At 37.7% G+C, this 22,783-nt stretch overlaps 1 pseudogene; it reads left to right on the top strand.

Annotated features, from left to right (window-relative positions):
- The first annotated feature begins 8,183 nt into the window (after positions 1–8,183).
- LOC123283878 (olfactory receptor 7A10-like) lies at positions 8,184–9,114 on the top strand (annotated as a pseudogene).
- The last annotated feature ends 13,669 nt before the right edge of the window (positions 9,115–22,783 follow it).

The following is a 22,783-nucleotide window of genomic DNA, read 5'->3' as shown; positions in this document are numbered from 1 at the left end:
TCAGATGCTCAGGAGTCTGTAATCAGCTGTGAGTCTCTACATTGTGCATCTGTACCTCATTCATTATGTTGTGAGACTGCAGCATCTCTGTTTTTTACCAATTTATGTCAGTTTATTTATCTATGTAGGTTAATCTTATAGTTTCCAAAACAAAGAGTTTATCAAGTGTGAACTGCCTTAACTCTGCTGTTTTTATATTCCATATATGACATGTTGCTTTCTGTCCAATTAGATGTATTTCCCACGACTGTTAAACTGACTCAGCTCCCTGTGCTCTAAATCCTAACTTGAATCTTGAATCATTAGATTTTTTCCTTTTAAACTAATTTATTGGAGCATAATGACATGCAATAAACTGCATATATTAAAATGTAAAATTTGCATATACCTGAAGTCTATACAATGTTATAAGCCAATATGATCTCAGCAAAATAATTTTAAAAAAATAAATTAGGAGTTGGCCTCATGGCTTAGTGGTTAAGTTCAGCGCACTCTGCTTCAGTGGCCCAGGTTCAGCTCCAAGGCTTGGACCTACACCACTCATTAGTGGCCATGTTGTGATGGTGACCCACACACAAAGTAGAAGAAGATCAGCAACAGATGTTAGCTCAGGGTGAATCTTCCTCAGCAAAAAATAACTAATTAATTAATTGAAGAATAAAAAGCTGGAGGCTTCTCAAGGTAGAGCAGTGTCTTGTATAACCCTGGAACATGGGATGATTTACCCACAATAGATTTGGAATAAATGCAGTTGAGTAATTTTTACCTACAGGATCAACACTAAATAAGAATTCTTCTATCCAATTAAACTTTTACAAATGCCAAAAAAAATAAATAAATAAAATGCAAAATTTGCTGAATTTAAGGAACCATGCAAAAATTAAGTATAAATACTTCATGGGTCAATTTATATATAATTCAAGAAAGCACATAAACATTTAATTGCTTTGTAATGTAATCATAAAAAAATTGAATCTCCTTGAATCTTACTTTCCTTATTTATGATGGTAGGCTGGGATAAGAAACCTAAATTGGATGGTTGCTGTGAGGAATAAATGAAATGTGTGGAAATACTTGAATTTGAAAACTCTTTCACAGTTGAGGACTGTGTGTGTGGATATGTATGTGTGTGTGTTCATACACAATTTTCTTTCAAATAAACACATGCACACATACATGTAAACAGAGGCCCATTAATAATTTCATGTTTCATGTTGAAAGGAAACTTGAAAGCTGGAGAGGACAGAAAGAAAAAGAATGGATATTTGAATTAAGAAAAACTGAAAGAAGAGAAATTTTGACATAAATATTTAGAGTAAAATGGGTGACCCTCATTTTAATAACGAATTATTTTTTCTATCTTAATGCCCCAAAAGCCTCAAAGTCAGAACCATATTTGTGTTTAGGCAATGGAAAATTCACTGTACCAGCTAATGGAGCCATAATCTCCAAATTGACTTTCATTTTCTTTTTCTATTTAAGGATTTAAGGTGGGATTTCAACACAAAATGGTTTTACCTAAGGGAAGCTAACTGAATGAAGTTAGTGGCTTAAACTCAGTTCCCTTGAACAGACTTTTATTTGGCAAATGTCTGTATTAGATCCCAGTTGCTGCTGTGACAAATTACACTAGTGGCTTAAAACAAACAACTTTGTATCTTAAGGTTCTGGAACTCAGAAGCCTGAAACGATCTTATTGGATAAAAACAAGATGAATGTAGGGCTGAGTTTCTTCTGTCAGCTGCAGGGAAGGACGCATTTCTTTTCCTATTTCAGTTTCTAGAGGACAGCTGTGTTCACTGGCTCAGGGTGCTTCCTCCATCTTCAAAGCCAGCAGTGTGCATTTTCAAATATCCCGCTGATTTCAATTCTTCATCCTCTCTCTTCCACATTTAGAGGACCATTGTCATTACATTAGCCCAACCTTGATAATCCAAGCTAATCTTCTTATCTTAAGGTAAGGGAAGAGTAACTTTATTCCACTAGTACATCAATCCATTGCTCTGTAAGCTAACATCTTCCAAAGTTCTTGGGGTCGGGATGTGGACATTTTTGGAGACCCTTATTCTGCCTACTACATATTATGACTCAATTATATATTATTTGAATTCACTCAAGAGCCATTATATTCAAAAGAATCAAAAACAGAATTTATTACAGCCTCTAGAATGAGTGAAAAATTTCCTTTCAAAATTATATGTAGAGATGATTCTTAGTGTATAAGACCTAAAACTACATACACATGATTCAACACAGGAACAGTCCCTGGGCCCACTGTGGACCTGATTAATTAGAATTTGCATTTTAACTACAAGACACGGTTACGCACAATGAAGTTGGAGAAATCTTGGTCTAAAATATGTTATTTAGCCTTCTCACTGTTGATATTTAGGGCTGGATAATTGTTTGTGCTAGGAGCTGTCCTGTGGATTACAGGAGATGAGCAGCATCTGTTTAGATCGTGCTAAATATCCCTAGGGGCAAAATTACCTCTGGCTGAGAACTACTGCACCACAGTTTGAGAACTGGGAGCATCCTGACAGAATTTCCATCAAGACTCCACCCCTTATTTGGTGTATACCTTTGAGCAGAATATTAAATCTCTCTGAGCCCCATCTCTATAATGGAGAACGGGGTCATAACAGTACCACCTCATAGACTGAACTATTGTAAAAATCAAGTCATGTCATCACTTCAATGTGCTAAGTCATGGTGCATAAAATCTAAATGTATTTGTTACAATTGATAAGCATTTTATAATGAGGAGTGAATGACATCTGTGAATTTGTGACATAACTATGAAGTTCCTGATTGTTTTGGCAATATTGTCATGAAAACAAAGAGCTTAGTGACTACGTTTTTATATTAAAGGAATAAAGTCATTGCTCCTCTTAAGAGAAGAATTATAATTTTGTATAGATATCAGGGGTTGTGTCCCCATCAGAAGTCAACCCTTTGAAGATCCATAGTGCTAGCAGACAAATTCCTCAGTAGTATACTGTTGAGAAAACTAAAACTCAGAGTTGTGATGAGGTGCTGGGAGGTTTAGATCTGGAGCAGCAGAGTTTGTGGAGAATAAGTAATAAAAACTGAATTCACTTGGCCTATAGCGCAATCTCCTAGGACAAAAGAGTCAGCAAGAAAAATTTCCATTCTGTCCAGACCAGTGTCCCATAGGGAAATCATGTACTTAGAGGCTAAGAGTAACAGGAGGAAAATGTGCCTAATGAGCAGAGGTAGGGAGCTACAAATATCTCCTCTGCTGCAGTGCCCCAGGGCTTGCAACCTTGGGCTGGACAGGATGACAGTGTTTCTTTTGGAGTCCTAGGTCTGCCTTGGGCACAGAAAGCTTGACTCCTTCCTGCTGTCTTGTCAGGGGACAGAGCTTCAGTCTCCATCATCAACCATCCAGGGAGGAATTCAGACTTCCACACACAGACCTGCCTCTCAGGGACTCCTGGTGAGTCTGAGGGCCCAGTATGTATTTCAGGAAAGCGCCAGAGAGAATCAGAGCTTGCTTGGTGTTTGCTGGCTTGATTACTAAATTAAGGCATTTATTTATGATCCTCAAAAGAGAAGTGAACATTGAAACTGGTAAAAGCAAGTGTCATTTTTGACACTTAAATGAGAGTAGAACATAAGTCCAAGGGTCTTTTTAATTAAGGGGAGCAGGGAAGTAGAGTATTAGCTGTGTGCAGATATACAGTGAAATGAGTGCTTATCTTTTATTTTTAAGATGGGGCGTCTTTGACTGTGTTTCCAAATTGATGAGGAAGACCCAGACCATGGAATGCTTGCAGACACGTCCTTGCAGTGGCAGTGAGACGTGCATTTCGCAGTATCTTCTCTCAGTCTGGGTATTCACATAAAAAAATTAATAGGTAAAAGGAGTATGCTGATGAGCATTACTTTACAATTGTTTCATTACCTGTGAGGTCGTATATAATGTAGGTTAGTTAGCCAGTTACTTTCTCTATTGCAAATTATCTGTGTGAGTTTTTTTCTTTTATAATGTGGGGTCAGAGTGTTTTTACTCATCATTTTGATTGCATTCTTTCAAACAAAAAATTGTTTTTGTCCCCAACTGGCGGTGTCATTTAGTTAGCCTATGTGTGTGTAGATGTATTTGTGGAGAATGTGTGAGTTCATAAATTTTGTTTGGTCAATTCTGTCAGTCAGATTTTTTGTGTTCCATTTGTTTTCATTTGTTTATTTTCTTACTGAAACACTTGAGCTGTCATTTCAATATTCTTCACTTGTGAATCTTTGCCTTAAAGGAAAAGGACCGTGAAAGTTCTTCTACCTCCTTAGAGATAATAAATTACTCTTTTACATATTTCCAACTTGCTTTCACATTTCTGTTACTCCTGATTGTTCCTTTTGGCATTTGGGGATTAGATCTATTTCTGAAACTCACATTTATTTGGGCGTTTGGAAGGCGTTCATCATTAGGAAGACTTTTTTTTTACCCTATGTCTAAGATAACATATATCTCCATAAAATGTTTGAATCCATGTATCTTTATATAGGATGAAATTATAACAGATATTACTTCCCCCCAACATTTGAAGAGCCTTTGGTATATGATTTTATCTCTAAATCTTTGACAATTTAATCTTGGATTAGTGACCTTGTTGCTGTTATTAAACTATTACTATTTTATGTCTTCATATGAATTAGTTATAGACTTTCCTCCAATTCTGTGACATACAGTTGTTTGAAACTACTATGTGAACCTAATTTCATTCTCACTAACATTTTTCCCTAAGATTTTATTTTCATTTAAAACTTCTGTTTCTGTATCATGCACATCTACATACATATTCATATACTTTTATACAAATGTGTGAATAGAACACTAAGCACAACATCAATTTCCTTTGCATTTTAGAGCAGCCTTTTTTTAACCTTATCTGCCATTATTCTTCTTACTCAATAATTCCTTACAGACTTACTCCCAATGAACCAGGGAAATGATGATATATTATTCCAGTGGTTGCACAATATTTAGTCATACTTTGTGAAGTCTTTCATTATCTTTATCTGACATTACTATTACAGCAATGCTACAAAAATATTTTGGGTTTGTTAAGTTCAAACTGTGGTTCCAATCAGGAGCAATTTTGTCCTCCAGGGGCCATTGAGCGATGCTTGGAGACATTACTGGCTGTCACACTGGGGAAGGGTGGACAGAGGCCAAGGACACTCTAAACAGCCTACAACGCACAGAACAGACCCCAGCACAGAGAATAATCTGGCCAAAAAATGTAAATAGTGCTGAGACTGAAAAACTGAGTTAAAGAATATCTGTACTTTTAAGCATTATAGGTGTCTTCAGATTATTTCCCCAAAGTCATGACACTTTCACACTTCTGCCAGGAAAATTGGAGTACCCTGTTGCCACCTGTTTAAGTTTCCACCCCAATCAATGTGATAGCTGTTTATGTGTTTTCCTGAGCTAATGTGTTTGAAACAGATTTCTTGTTTTTTTGTAAACTATTGCTGAAGTTGACCAAGATTTAGATATTTAATTACCATTTGATTTGTCTATTAATTTCATATGTCCATATATTACTAGCATGTTATTCTAGAGTTAATCAGCTTTTCAAATGATCTTCAAAACTCATTGTGTCTCTACTGACTTTGGTGGGATATTTTGAACATGAATATGTTTTACTCTATATTTAGTTAAATATGTCTATCTTCTTACTTCCAAGTTTTGTGTCTTAATTAAGATGATTTGGCCCCTCCATAGATTTTTATATATAGTTTTCTAGAGGTTTATCTAAAAAGTATCGATTACTCTTACCATAGTAGTTGATTCCTCAGAGATGTTTGTGATATGACTGAGTGGGAATCAACTTCCTTTTCTTCCAGGTCAATATCCATTTTAAAAGACTTATTCAAAAATCCAATCTTTCCTCATATATTGAACTACAACTGTATCATATAGGAAATGTACTCATATACTGACACCTAGTTCCTGAGTCATTCAACAAATAAGCATCAGCTATCTGCCATAATTTCTAGGAACATTATGCATTATATTTTTTATGTCTATTCTTTTGACAATTTAATTAATGTCATGTTTTTATTGTTAAATTATATCTTGTTTTGTTAGTTTTTGATGCCCCACTGAATTTCCTTTAATGCAGTTACTCCGAAGCCACTGTCTTTAACCTGGTCTCATTCTCTTTGCCATTCTTTTTATTTCATGACTTTACTTTTACTTAAGTTTGGTCCTATAGAGTACACATATTAATATACCATACGTTTATGAAAAGAAAAGGTGAACAAAACTAGTGAAGCCCTACTTGTTTGGATCTTGCATTATAGTGGTGAAGGCAGAGTGCAATGAAATAAATGTGTGTGTGACACCATGTGCTCAGGGATCAATCATAGAAAAAGAGCCCATCAGGTACTAGGATGGACTTGATGCAGCAGGTGCAGGACCTTGTAGAGGATGGTGTTGGGGGCCTTTGCTGGTTGTCTGATGACGATAGTCAGGCCTACAGTGTTCACATTGGGTTTGTCAAAAAAATAATGAAACCTAATGTACAAACAAAGAGAAGATCACACATAAGAGAAGTGAGAAGGCGCTTGCCTTGTCTGCTACCCAACCATGGAAAAACGAACTGGGCAAATGTATACAGAATAGGCAAAGGGAAGACAATGCTTCTATGGCTTGATTTTAAAAATACCCAACTTTTCTTGTATATTTTCTTTTGTGAATTATTTAGTTTCTTTGGTCAGTTTTCACTTGGGATGTTCAATTTGTAAAGTGTTCCACACCACAAATTTATCACTACTTTTGTCTTTTGGACAAATTTATTTTTTCTCCTTTATTATTTTTGCTTGGCATCAACAGAATGTCATCAGCTTTGGAGTGCTGCCAGAAACCAGTGAAATCTTTTCTTCCTCACTGTCTCTCAGGAAGCACCTGAGCTTATTAAATCTTTTTCTTCCTCATTCCCATTTTATTACTCTCTCTCCCTCTACGTTTATTGAACTGATTATATTTCTTTAAATACAGGGCAGAAAATGCAGACTTCATTATGGAGCCCCAAGTTTATTTGTCATGGGAGGTTGCAATAGGAATACATGGATGCCATTTCTAAATTTTTTAGGGGATAGAATCCTGATCAGGATAGCTTGAGTTCTGGCCACTCACAGCCTAAACAGTGATGGAGAGGGAACACAGAGGAGGGTGGCGAGGTGTACTGTATTGTGTGTGCGTGTGATCCTTGTGAACTGAGAGCAGTCCTCAGAACAGGGCTACCTGGACTCACATATTTCAAGGTAACCCTTAGAATAGAGGGTCCAGATCTTCATCCAGACAAGGTGTGAGAGGATAGCCTTTGTAATTCACAGGGTTCCTTTGCAACCAGATTAATAAAGTGTAAGTTTTACATGATATGGACAAGGGACTCCCCTTTTCTTGAGGTTTCAGCAGCAGCAGGGAGGCCACCTCATTCCTCAACATTTTCTCACACCATCTCATCACTCTATGCCTTGCTCATTCCCCTAGACACATTTTGTATCTTGATTCTATAAAGCAATCGTCTTTCTCAGGGTCTTTGCAAGGCTGGTAATTCTGCCAGGCACACCTTTCTTCAAAGAAACTTGTGTCTCCACTCACTCTTCTTTTAGGTTTCTGTTAAAACGTCACCTCACTTGCAGCTCCTGCCTCAACTCCCAATAAAATATAACACCCCCATCCACTGTCTCCTTTTGACGTGCCACCTTTTTATCAGTGTCTGTCACCATTGCATATGTTGTATCATTATTTTTATTTGGTCATATTCTTTCTCCATCATTAGATTAGGGACTTTGTTTTTCTAGGTTCTATTTTCTGGATGGTGCTTGGAATATGGCTTATATTCAATATATCTTACTCAAATGCATGAAAGATACTCAATGAAACATTAGGAACATTATCTTTGAGGAACAGTTTGATGGTGGAAAAGGAATTCCTAAAGAGAAGTAGCACTGGAGATGCCTTAAGGGGGACAAGATCATACACAAAATTTGGAAATTAAATTTCTTGACTCTAAATATAGATATCACAGTTATTCTAGGTTACTAATGCTTGCTTGTGTGAAAGTAAGTCATTTATTTTTCTATTTCCTAGTAGTCACCTTCAACACATGGAACCAGGGAATGACACACATTTTTAAAAATTTCTTCTTCTGGGATTTTCAGAGGAACCAGAACTGCGGTCCCTTCTATTTGCACTTTTCCTCTCCATGTACCTGATCACTGTGTCTGCAAACCTGCTCATCGACCTGGCCACCATCTCTGACTCCCACCTCCACACACCCATGTACTTCTTCCTCTCCAACCTGTCCTTTGTAGACATTTGCTTCACCTCCACCACCATCCCAAAGATGCTGCTGAACATCCAGATGCAGAGCCAAGTCATAACCTACGAAGGCTGCATCTCCCGGTGTATTTTTACATATTACTTGTAGGAATAGATAACTTTCTCCTGACTATAATGGCCTATGACCAGTTTGTGGCCATCTGCCACCCACTGCACTACTCAGCAATCATGAATGCCCAGCTCTGTAGACTATTGGTTCTGGTGTCCTGGTTCGTGAGTGCCTTTTATTCCTTGTTACAAAGCTTAATGGTGTTGTGATTGTCCTTCTGCACCGACGTGGAAATCCCCCAATTTTTCGGTGAACTCAATCAGGTGGTCCAACTTGCCTCTTCTGACACCTTTCTCAATAACATGGTGATACGTGTTGCAGCTGTGCTGCTGGCTGGTGGTCCCCAGGTTGGTATCCTTTACTCTTACTCTAAGACAGTTTTCTCCATACGTGGGATCTCATCAGCTCAGGGAAAGTATAAAGCATTTTCCATGTGTGCATCTCACCTTTCAGTGTCTCCTTATTTTACTGTACGAGCCTAGGAGTGTACCTCAGCTCTGCTGCCACCCACAGCTCACACTCCAGTGCCACAGCCTCAGTGATGTACACTGTGCTCACACCCATGCTGAACCCCTTCATCTATAGTCTGAGGAATAAAGACATAAAGAAGGCTCTCAAATCATTCCTTGAGGTGATAGCTATAAAAGGAATAACTCTCCTGGGTCAGAAGAAGTATCCTTGATTGCAGTGCTAAAAGTTTCTGAGGCAGAAATTGCTTTTCTTTGATTGTATAATGCAAGTAAAACTTGTTCTTTCCCTTTTTTCCATATCTGTCCATTTCTTTGACTTCAACTTCTTTATACAATTTAAGTAGCTCATTCTGTTAAGCTTTCACTTACTCTGATATAGAAACAGTTTTCTAATATTTATTTTTTTCCTATTTATCAAAGTTTTTCCCAACTTTGTGTTTGAAATATTTCAAAATTCCCATTTTTTTCATGGACAACAAGAATTTATTAAAAATAATTTCTTCCCTAATGACATATACCACCCCCAAAAATTTTTCTGTTTTCCTTATAGAATAGTGATGAGTTGTATTACTCATATTTAAAAAAACTACAATTGACAACCAAGGCAATTTATATAATTTTATAATAGGGGAAAATATGAGACCACTGTCTTACACACTTTTGTACATCGTTCCTTTGTATATCACTACCCCAATTCTTACCCAGAAAATGTAGACTTTGATATATATAGTGTTTGATAGGTAGTCATTGAATTTTATTCTCCTCATTAGAATCCTGTTCTCTTATTCAGATCTGTGTCCACAGTGCCTCCATAGTGACAGCAAAATGATTACCAAAGACACGTCTCCAAGTGGAGTCTACACAAACACAAATTTGAATAAACAGATTGACTTTATTTGGCCTCCGAATCAGAGTAGAGCTTAAGTGTGATGAAGTAGACTTGTAAGATACTTTGTATTACTAAGTAAAATATTTCTATTTCTAGCTATACATATACACATTGAAGTCTGAGAGACTGATGCCTGTGTGTAAGTGGGTTTTTCATTGGGTTGAATTGGTTGGTGTGTTCAAACTTTTTATTAAATTATCTTCATTTCATCTTGAAAACTTGCAGTGCTGCCACAAGTCATACCCTTTCCATGACTCTAAATGCAGTAAAAACTTTGTCATAAACACTAAATGGGCAGTGAACAACAATATCAATATCACACATTAAATAACATGTATGTATTTATCTCCTCCTGATGAGAGGATGACTCCCTAGAGAGCTTGAATTCCCACCCGGTCATGTGATTCAGTCACAGGTTTTGAACAAACTTGCATGTCCTTCCACCTTCTCCTGCTTACCTGGAAAGGAACCTCAGTGGAGTCAAATTTTAATACATTTATCTGAAATAATCTTCAGTAACAGAGTAATCATGAATGTTATCTTCAAATATCAGGACAAATGCGTAGAATGAGAAGAAGCAGATTATTATAATTGCCTTCACTTCTGTTTGCTTTTATTTTTGTATCAGTTAGCTCTTGCTGCCTAATAAGCTGTTGTAGAAGCAATTGGTAGTAAAGTGCCTTGATTATCGAATGAGATAGTGTGGAGGAGAGTTGTTCTGATCTCTGCTGTGTTCCTCGTGAGTCTATATTCAGCTGTGATTCCTCACATTGTCTCTGAAGCTCATCCATCATGTTGTGTGCAGCTGTTTTGCACTTTCTTCTTCAAGAAATGTATGCTAGTTCACTCCATTTATATATGTAGATTAAAACTTAGAGTTTGTGAGAAAAATAGTTTATCAAGTGAAAATGGCCTTAATTTAATTTCACAGTTCCTATCTCTGTATATGACAGTTTTCTTTCTTCCAAGTTATAAGATATATCTCCTAGGTCTTATAACTCAGCTACCTGTGCTCTAGACCCGACCCTGGGTTATGGACCTCTAGAAGTTTTTAACTCTACTTTATTGGAGTATAATTACATAAAAATTGGCAAATTTATATATGTTTATTTATAATATATTATATAACATTAATTATATATTTATATTATATAGAATTCTATAGTTTTATATTAATATTAATGTTATGTAATATTAATATGTATTTATATATATATATATGTAAAAATCTTCCTCACTTACACTGGGGTTACATCTCAATAAACCTATCATATGTTGAAAGTGTCATAATTCAAAAATTCATTTAAATACATCTAATGCATCTAAACTGCCAAACACCATAGTTTAGCCTAGACCACCTTAAATGTGCTCAGAACACTTACGTTAGCCTACAATTAGGCAAAATGATCCAACACAGATCTATTTTAAAATACAGTGTTGATGGGCCAGCCCACTGAACTGGTTAAGTTCAGTGTTCTCTGCTTCAGTAGCCCAGATTTGGTTCCGAGGTGCATATCTACACTGCTCTGTTAGCAGCCATGCTGTGCTGGCAACCCACATACTAAAAAATAGAGGAAGATCGGCATGGATGTTAGCTCAGGGCAAACCTTCCTCAGCAAAACACAACAATAAAAAAAGGGTTGACTATCTTATGTAATTGATTGAACACTGTACTCAAAGTGAAAAACAGAATGGTCATATGGGTACAGAATGGTTGTAAGTGTTTGGGTTCTTTACCTTCGTCATCGCATGGCTGTGTGGGAGTTGTGGCTTGCTGCGACAATCCAGCATCATGGGAGAGTATTGTACCACATATCACTTCTCTGGGAAAAAGATCAAAATTCAAAACTTAAAGTACAGTTTCTACTGATTATGTATTGCTTTTCACCATCATAAAGTTGAAAAATGAGGAGTTGAACCATTGTAAGTTGAGGAATGTCTTTGTGTATACATACACACACACACAAAAACAGATCCATTGATAATCCCATCTTCTTGGTTGAAAGGAAACTTGAGAGAAAGAGGAACAGGATAAAAATAATAAACATTTGAAGAAACATGAAATTGAAAGAATGTAAAAATTTTGGCACAAAGATTTAGAGTAGAACGAGTGACCTTAATTTTAATGACGAATTTCTTTTCCTCCTTTAAAGACTCAAAGGCCTCAGCTAGAAACACATTTATGTTTAGACAATGAGAAATTCTCTGCACTAAGGGAGCCATATGTCTGCAAATTGACTTTAATATTCTTTTCTTATTTAAGGTGGGATTTCAACAAAAAAATGCCTTGACCCAAGAAAATCTAAATGAATGAGTTGAGAAGCTTAACATCAGTTTCCTTGAACAAAACAGTTTTAGATGAATGTCTGCTTTAGATTACAATTGCTGCTTATCAAATTACGACACTAGTGGCTTAAAACAAACAAATTTACACCTTAACATTCTACAGTTCGGAAGCCCAAAATGCATCTTATTGGGCTAAAATCAAGATGACTGCAGTCCCGGGTTTCTTATGGAAGCTACAAGAAAGAATAAATTTCCTTTTCTCTTAGACTTCCTAGCGGCCACCTGCATGTCTTGGCTCATGGCCATTCGTCCACCTTCAAAGCCAGCTGCACAACATCTTCAAATATTTCTCTGACTCCAATTCTTCCTCTTCCTCTACATTTAGGGGATGATCATGATTACATTAGTCCGACCAGATTATTCAGGCCAACCTTCTTATGTTAAGGTAAATGTATAGTAACTTAATTCCACCTGCTATCTGAATTCCATTTTGCCATGTAAACCACCATATTCAAAAGTTCTTGGGATTAGGATGTGGACAGTATTTTGGAGGCCCTTATTCTGTCTGTAAAGTCTATTTCAGATATATATTATTTGATGTCCTTGAAGAGCCATCATATTTAAAAGAGTCAAGCACAATTTATCACTACCTGTAGAGTGAGTGAAAAACTGTTCTTTCAAAATTACATCCAAAGAAGATGTGGGTGGAGAAGACCTAAAACTACCTCTTACTCAGGTCCACAGCCTTGCTACTCACACTGTGATCCACAGACCAGGACCCGCAGCATTGACACCACCTGAGAGCTTGTTAGAAATGCACAGTCCCTGGGCCCACTGGAGACCTGATGAATTTGCATTTGAACTACAGACTTTGTCCATTTGTATGCACATGAAGTTGGAGAAGTGCTGGTATGGGAAGGTTTCCTCACCTTCTTACTGTTGACGTTGGGAACTGAATACATTCTTGTAGTGGATACTGTCATGTGGATTATATGAGTTTGCTGTATCCCTTAATACATTGCCAAATATCCACAGGGGCAAAATCATCTCTGATTGAGCACCACTGTGCCAGAGTTTGAGAACTGGAAGCATCCTGACAGAGGTCCAATCAAGGCTCCATCAAGTTTCTGTTCATATCAGTGATATTGTGATTTATAATCAAGAATATATATATTTGGCCTTCATCACATTTCTGTCACAGAGTTCCTAAAAGTCTTGGAATTTCCTAAGTGTTAAGAGCCATAAAGTTTCTTTTGTTATATTAAAAAGGTGATTTTGGACTCCAGCTAAGGATAGGAACTGGTTGCCAGGAAAACCAGCCATGTGGTGAGAGGGTTGGAATTCAAGTCCCACCCGAAACCTCCTGGGATGGGAGAGGGGCTGAAAATTGGACTAAATCCCCAGTGGCCAATGATTTCATACCTATGTAGTGAAGCTTGTATAAAAACCCATAGGGATGGTGTTCAGAGATCTCCCAGATTGGTAAACACAAAGAGGTTTGGTAGAGTGATTCACTCAGAGAATCTCCACGCCCTTTCCTCATCCCTTGCCTTATGCACCTCTTCCATCTGGTTGTTCCTGAGTTAAATCTTTTTATAGTACACTGGTAACCTAGTAAGTAACATGTTTGTCTGACACCCATGAGCCACTCTAGCAAATTAATTGAGCCCAGGAAGAGATCAGGGGAACCTCTGAATGGCAACCAGCTGGTCAGAAGCATAGGTAACAACCTGACTTGCAACTGGCCTCTGAAGTGGAAAGCAGTCTGTGGGACTGAGCTCCTAACTTGTGGTGTCTAAGGCTGTCTCCAGGTAGAGAGTGTCAGCATTGAGTCAAACTTTAGGACACCCAGCTGGTGTTGGAGAATTGCTTGGCTGTGTAGGGAAAATCCACACACATTGGAATTGGGTTGAATCTGTTCAGGTATTTTGGAGTCTCATGTACTTGAATGTCGATATCTCTTCCCAGATTTGTAATTTTCAGCTAATATTCCTTCAAGTGAGCTTCCTGCCTATTTCTCTTTCTCTTCTCCTTCTCAGATTTCCATAATGCAAAAAACAAACACTCACTTAATGGTAACACATAACTCATTGGCTTTCTTCATGGTTTCTCATTCTTTTTCTTTTTTTTTCCTCTTCTAACAGGATGATTTCAAGAGATCTGCCTTCAACTTCACACATTCTTTCTTATAATCGATCAAGTTGTATTGTTGAAGGCCTAGAAGGTACTTTTTATTTCAATCATTGTATTCTTTAGCTCCAGAATTTCTTTTTCATTCTTTATTACAATTTTTAAGTCTTTGTTCAATTCCCTGACTCAGGTATGCGGCACACAGCAGCAGCAGCACAGGCCAGTGATGGGTGGGTCAAACCCATGACTTTCAGCTGAGGGGCAGAGGGCAGTGCAGCAGCAGCTCTGGTCTTCACATGGCACAGCACTGTGACTCCTGATGCTGGAGAGTGGGAGACAGCAGGAAGCGTGGAAGAGTGGGTGCAGGAGTGACTCAGGCCTTGGGAACAGGTCTCACAAAAGTGACAGTTTCAGCCCTGGGCAGATGATACAGCACTGGAATCTATGGGCAGCTCCATGAGCTGGGCTCAGTGTTGGTGAAGACTGTGGGGTTCTTGATCTCAAAGGCTGCAGATGACCATGGCAGTGATGAGGATTGCTGAGGTCTTCCTCTGCTCCTTTCCCCATGGGGTAAAATCCCTGTGAGGGGATCCCTTTTGGAACCGAGTTTCTCTGGACTGAACCCAAAGATTCTAAACTAAATTGAGACCTTAATTACATTTGCAAAATACCTTCATTTTTCATAAATTGTATCCTAGTCTTGAGAGCTAAATCCTTCAATGCACACTCAAAAGAAGATGTATCCAGGGTTCATGTACCAGGAACAAGAATCTTGGGGCATTCTGAGAATGCCTATCACACCATGTTCATGAATTGGAAGATTCAGTATTGGACCATGTCAATTCTCCCTAAAATAATCTATAGATGCTGTGAAATCAAAATCTCTGCAACTGCTTTTGTAGAAATTGACAACCACTTCTAAGGTTCTGATAGAAAGGCGAAGAACCTACAATAGACAAAAATGTTTTGAAAAAGAACAAAGTTGGAGGTCTTACTATATATATATATGTTCTGAAAATGCCTTAGGATCACTAACAGGCTCTAGGGAAGGTATTCCTCTCCCCAGTCAGTCAGCAAACACTAGAGGAGGGGACCATGTCTTCGTACATGCAGACAGCAATGCAAATCTTAACATGCTGAAAATCAAGAAACATGAAATATCAAGGAAGCATGACAGCAGAAATGGAACAAAACCTCCCAACAAAGAAAAGCCCAGGAATAGAGGGTTCCACTAGTGGATTCTACTAAACATTTAAGCAATGAATGCCCAACTTTTCTAAAAACTTGAAGAGGAGTGAACAATTTAAACTCATTTTTTTGAGGCCTGCATTAACACGGAGGTTTTTATGGGAGACGTGGGATCTAATAGGTTTTGAGGGCTAAGTAGGAGTTTTCCCACCAACTCTCCATCATTCACCTGGTAGAGATGAGCATAGTGAGAAGCAAATAAGAAATCAGAAAAGCGTGTAAGGACATACTGTAATTGAGAACAACAAAACAATTATCCTAATGAATGCAATTATTATTAGATTACTGTGTGTTAGTTATGGCAGAAGATGAGATGTGAGTGAATTGAATATAAAATACCACAGGTTTGAAGGTAAAAGACCATACATAATATGCTTTCAAATATGTTTGCATATATATGCATACTCCACCTTCAGGATAAGATGAAATGGCATACTGAAGTTCTTGTAGCTGCTAAGCAGTGAAGCCTTAGCTGGTGTCTTAGTGAGTTTCTAATCAAGTAGTCGAGAAATTATTTCAAAGTGGAATTTATTTGTGGGATCACTAACTGGGCTTTTAAAAGCTTTTAAAATCATCAAAGAGGTTGTCTCTTCCCATAGAATGTGGTGAAAGCATACATACATACAAAGAATTGTTTTTGATTTTCATGTCCATGCTTTATGAAGAACACCTACTTTCTCCTGATATATTCTCTCATCTCTTTGCTGAAATAACAAAATATATCAATTAGGCTACATATTTCTCTTATGTTAATTTATTCTTTGCTGAGACTATACTTGAAGAACTAAAATTTTAAGACACTGTTCTGTCTTTAATTTAAATGACATATTGCACGTGAAACTTTAACCACAGCTATCTTTATCCAATAGTTAAGGATTTTCTGTGATTTTCTTGTTCAGTAACCTCCTTGTTCAAGTCCTGGAGGATCTTACCCTGACCCATAAGCACTGTCTCCCTGCTGCCAGTGAATTTTAAAAGTGATCACACTTACAAGATCCTTTCTACAATATCCTGCTTTGGCTTAAATATCAAAATGCCATCTTTTGATAGTTATCTCCCATTATAAAAGTGATTGTTCATTAGTTATCTATCATTAAAAGTGATCACACTTACAATATTTTTCTACAATATCCTGCTTTGGCTTAAATATCAAAATGTCATCTTTTAATAGCTATCTGTCATTAGAAAAGCAATTGTTCATTACAGAAATATGAAATGTGCTACAAACTCCGATGCATTATCTTCCTCATAGATAAAATAGAATGAGGAAATCCACATAGAAATTTTGCATTTATTCTTTAAGGAGATTTCCTGTGTTTTTTATTTTAGCACGCAAGCCAAGAAAGTTTGAATAATTTGACTAAGGGCATGAATCAAACTCTAGTCTCATATAATGATCATTATCATTATGATGAAATGAAGGTTTTAATGCGGCATTAGGAGAAAAGAATCAGAATGCATGGGCCAACTATTGTGTAAGACTGTAACTGATGATGGAAAGCTTGTTGGTATGAAGAACTAGAACAGAAAACTCAGTCCAATTCAGCAAGTATTTTCTGAGGACTTACTGAATCCTGACTACAGAAGAACTACATAACTGTAACATAGACAATGAAGACACTGAAATTGTTAAAGATTTTGTTTACCTTGGTTAAGCCATCAATTTACATGGAGACTGTAGCCAAGAAACCAAGAGAAGGCTGAGACTTGGAACGGCATCAATAAGAGAATTTGGAAAGAACATCAAATGTCGGGAAGTGTCCTTAGAGACTAAGGCTAAGATTATCCACACCCTTGTAATCCCAATTGCTATGTACTAGTGTGAAAGCTGGACAGTGAAGAAGGCAGACAAGACAAAACGGATTCATTTGAAATATGGTGTTGGAGGACAGCTCTACAGATAACCTGTACTGCCAGAAAGATGAACAAGTGGGCGCTAGAGTAAATTAAGCTTCAACTATCCCTGGAGGTGAAAATGATAAAACTGAGGTTTGCTGACTTTGGGCACATCCCGAGAAGGCAGGAATCTTTGCAAAAGACAATAATGCTGGGGAAAGTAGAAGGCAGCAGGAAAAGAGGAAGACTAAACATAAGACGGATTGACTCCATAGAGGAAGCCATATGCACGAGTATACAGGAACTGAGTATGGTTGTTGAGGACAAGGCATTGTGGACAGCACTCATTCATAGGGTCGCCAGGAGTAAGAGCTGACTTGATGGCACATAAGAACAACAAACTGAATGCTTAGTGCTGTGCTGAAAGTTCTGGAGAGAGGGAAGGAAATGACATGCCTTTCTCCAAAGACGGTTAAGTTCCCTATGATTTTGATTCTATGTTAGCTGATACTTCATAGTTAAACATATATCTCTGTGTGTGTATATATATATATATGTATATATATATATATGCACATGTATATACACAAATATGTACATTTGCATATACACAGGTACGCATGTTCATATGTACATGTGTACTTGTACATATGTATATATGCATGCTTATACATACATATTTCCTCATAACAGGAATGTAGAATAAAAATGTTTGGTGCAGGTGCAAAGTGTGAGGAAAGACTTGACACTTTATATCAGAAAAGAAATGAAATAAATGTCTGAAGAGCAAGAGATACTGCAGTTAGGAAGTGGTTGCAGGTAAGCAGAGTATATTTGCATTTCTGAGCTGGGGCAGTGAGAGGTGGCCTCGGGTTGGAGGAGAGGAGGGAGATACCTGCCCTAAGGAAACACTGCTAGATGGTGAACACACTTTACTACACCACAGCCTGCAGTTTCTACTAAAAGGATTTTTTTGAACAGAAAATTTTAGTGAAATCTGGTAATCCTTCCTAATCTGTGCCTTCACATGTCCAGATGTGAGACCATCATTTTAGATTTGTGTATGTGTTTATGATGTCTATTACAGATATTTCTAGCAGTGGATCATGGCCAAAAATGTCCTAAAGCCACTAGTCAAGAAAAGGATGTTAGTCTGAGTAGCCCTATAAATGACCACATAATTGTCTCTTCCTTTTTTTAATTGATTTTTTCTCATCATGGACTTTCATTTCTCCAAAAGTAAATTAGAATAGAGGAGAGTGAAGTTTTCCCAGGTCTGTATTTCCCTCCAGGCCAGCATTGCTATACTTAGACATTAAAAATCTGTGTATCAGGGTTCCAAGATGGGATATAAAACTTTTAGAATAAACTTACCACAGTTATTTCCCAATAAACGTCTTAAATTGAAGCAAACAAATAAAAAAATCAATAATATGAAAAGTTTTCAAAATGACCTGAGCAAGAGGTGTAGTCTATAAGTGTCATTAATCCTTGAAAAGACAGGAAATATGAGTTACTTTATCTGTGCAATATTTATACCAAGTCTACTTTCTGGGGTGTACAAAGCAATTTATGGTTTTTTGAAATTGTTTTGAATTTTTTTGTATGGAAAGAGACAGAAATATGACATCATGGGATTTAGTAACAAGAATCTTTATTTCTATATATGTTATCCTGTCCTAAACTAAACCTTCTATTGATATATTCCAATTATGAATAACAGTGCAAAAGGATGGGTAAAAACATATGAAGATATTCCATTTAAAATAATACAGTAGAGGGGCTGGCCCCGTGGCCGAGTGGTTAAGTTCGCGCACTCTGCAGCAGGCGGCCCAGTGTTTCGTTAGTTCGAATCCTGGGCGCGGACATGGCACTGCTCATCAGACCACGCTGAGGCAGCGTCCCACATGCCACAACTAGAAAAATCCACAACGAAGAATACACAACTATGTACCGGGGGGCTTTGGGGAGAAAAAGGAAAAAATAAAATCTTTGAAAAAAAAAAAAATAAAATAAAATAAAATAATACAGTAGAGAAATAAAAATTAACAAAAAAGTAATCCAAATCTATGTGTTTTTAAATAAACAGTAAAGTGCTAGGAGCTATGCAAATTGGTATAAATCTATTAGAAATCAGTATCACTTGTATTTTAATTAAGTAAAATGTTTTTAAAATTTGGAGGTATTCCCTTGCATTCAGTCAGGTAAGATGATGCTTTATATATAAAGACGTCTCTGAAACTGTGTCAAGAAACAGTTGGAGACATTTAGACATGCAACAACAGACTAAATTGGGCATAGTGAGAACATAACAGGGGGTGGGCTCTTGCATCAGAAAAACCCAAGTTGGAGTTCCAGCTGTTGGACTAGCTGTCTGGGCTTAATTCAGGTGCTTAACGTCTCAGACTTCTCTCCCTCATCTGTAAGATGGGCGTATAATATATGAAGTGAGTAAACACCTATGAAGGATGTAATTGTACCTTTCATAAAGTCCCCCCCTCTCAGTGTGTGTTATTAACACTGCGCAGCCACCTATGGTGCCCTCTCTGTGGTCGGCAGTGAGTATAGAGCAAGGAGAGCATTCGACATCTGTTGGCATTGCAGCAACATGGAGCTTGTGTCACTCAGGCATGGTGACAGGTCTGTCAGAGTGACGTCACTGCAGAAGATTCCTTTCCCTTTATGTGACTGTTAAGATTTTTTTCAACAGAAGCAATAGTTTGGAAGTTTTGAAAAATTAATGTTAAAGTTTAAATAATATAATGCTTTGAACAGACAGCCAGTGTGGGCTGCATCCTTTCGTACAGCTCTTAACTTCCAAAATGCAATTTGGGCAAGAGAAGTAAGTTTTTCCCACTAAATGTCTCCTTTTGCTCTTCCTTCTATCCTTGGATTCTAAATATGCTAATAATTGTAATATTAGTAAAGTCATATTAGCAGTAAAATTGCCTTTCAGGATATTAAGACTTAAATTTAATTAGCTGGATTTAATTCTTTCTTTATCCAGACACATGGCCCAGATAAATTGCACCCAGGTGTCAGCATTTATTCTTGTGCACCTCACAGCTCATCAGGAGTTGAAGACGCCCCTCCCTCTGGTATTCTTATCCATCTGCCTCTTCCCAGTAGGAGGCAAGCTGGGTTTGATCCTTGTCATTAGAGCAGAAGCAAGACTGAAGACACCAATGTACTACTTTCTTAGCAAGCTAGCTTCTATTGATTTCTGTTATTACACTCAAAATGCTTGAGAATTTCTTGTACAAACAAAAGGAGATTTCCTTCAATGCGTGCACTGCTCACTTAGGCTGTTTCCTAACTGCGTGACAGCCAAGTGCTTGCTCCTGCTTCCATGGCCTACGAACAACATGTGGCCATTTGTAATCCTCTGCTGTATATGACTATAATGTCTCCAGGAATCTGCATTTGGTGTGTGTCCAAGAGAATCCCAGAAGTGAATGAAAAAATCTAACTGTATTACAAATGTATGAAACACTCTGAATGAAGGGAATGGGTGAAAAAGTGCAGAAATCTATACTTTGGGAAGTGAGTTGAGTCTATAAAACTGAAGATGAAAGAAACTGTGCAGAAGCACTGTATTGTAGCTGATAAAGTTGTGACCCAGGGGGCATTGTTAACAACACTGATACTTCTATACATGTGCACTGAAAATGAGCAGATAAGCAAATGGATAGTGAACAGTGTGGATAAGGTTGTTATTTGGAGTAGCAGTTTACAGATAAGCAAGGAGAAGAGGCTAGAATGATCCACGTGGAAACAGGGTTGAAGACATCAGTGTGAACTTACTTTAGCTGAACATAGACACAGAAGGCTGAGTATAGATATATTTATAGGGGTTTGAATACACACAGGTTACTACACACAGATATATTTCCTTGCTATGTCTGCTGAAAGGATCTAATGCCCTGACAGCAGCAAACACACCTGGTACCCAGATCTTAATTTTAATACCACGTTCCAACAAAAGGAAACAGCGCTCCTTGTAGAAATAACTGGTTCTAGGATTCGGCAAGGAAATCTAGGAAAATGAAACTAAAGTGTCATTCAACATAAGAAAGTAATGAAATGCCACTCAAAAAAAGACAAGAATGGTGGGGGTACGCCAAAGGGACACATCAGCGAACTGAAGGAGCTCTCAATCGCCAAAGCTGGAACAATGTGAGCAACAAAATAAATAAAGTTGTTGGATTATAACCTGAAGAATGTACCGAATATCAATGACTGCACCAATGAAAATAACTGAATAATAAAGCAATGAAAAGACACAAATCTCCTGTGCAGAAGAACACCAATGATTCATGCAGACATTCTGCGCTAAAGGAGGTCAAGGCTAACTCTCCGCTCCTTAAGCGTGGGCTGCACAGACAAAAGTCCCTACAAAGGGGGCGAGGTGGACAGAGGGGATAGAGTGACTTCGCAGGGGAGACATCTGACAAACGCAGCCTCAGCCAGGTGACCAACATCAACATCAATGGGGGAAAGTCACAGGGAGAGCATGGACCCTTGAAATGATGAGATGAAAATGGCAATTTACCTCTCTGATCTTCTTGCCCCAAATCCATAATCCCAATCTAATCATGAGAATAAAACAGAGAAATTCTGTTAAAGAATATTTTATGAAACACCTCCCTAAAACTAACAAGTTCTTCAAAAACAAGAAAAGCCTGAGAACCTGTCACAGCCAGGGGAGGCTAGGCAGAAAGGACTAAATGTAGTGTAGGTTAACAGACAGGATGTGTTCATAAGAGCAGAAACTGGGAATGGAGCTGAGGGAAACTCTCTGTACTATCAAAGCAAGTTTTTTGTAAGTGTACAACTCTTCAAAAAATAAAGTTAATTAAATATGAGTACTCGCGAAATGCAAAATACCTGGAAACGATGAGTTGTGAACATGTCTCCAGACTCCATTATGTGCCCTGCACAAGCACTATCACTACAGTCAGTCACATTCCTCATAAAATAGGATAATGATACCAAATTCATAGTTTCTGGGAGATTTAAATGATGAATACAACATTTCTGGCATTGTTTCTAGTAAACATTCACTAGCTAATAGAAAAAGTAGTCAGAATTTTTGGATACATTATTTTTCCCCCCTCAGAGACCCGCTCCTCTCCTTCCACTCCCAGGGTTTCTGTGCTGTTTCCGTCCCTCAGTCTCTCTCACACTTTGAAAGCAGCAACAGTCTGTTCCTCACACTGACCTGGGTGACTTTTACACAGAGCAGACCTGATCATGGCTGTCCCCTTGCATGAAACCTGCATTTACTGTCCACTAATTTCAGAATCAAACTACAATCCTGTGGCCAAAATATAAGGCTCTTTCTTCATCTGACTGTGTTCTCTCAGACCAAGCTCATGTGGTTTCATTTCCCACCCTCTGCTACTGAGTATTGGTCAGATAGTAATAATCTGCATTACAATTACAATGTCATATTGTCATTTTATAAACACACCTTACAGTCTAATTACCCC

The sequence above is a fragment of the Equus asinus genome, chromosome 3 (genome assembly GCF_041296235.1).
Source record: "Equus asinus isolate D_3611 breed Donkey chromosome 3, EquAss-T2T_v2, whole genome shotgun sequence".
Taxonomy (NCBI): Eukaryota; Metazoa; Chordata; class Mammalia; order Perissodactyla; family Equidae; genus Equus; species Equus asinus.
This window is presented reverse-complemented; position numbering and strand designations above follow the sequence as displayed.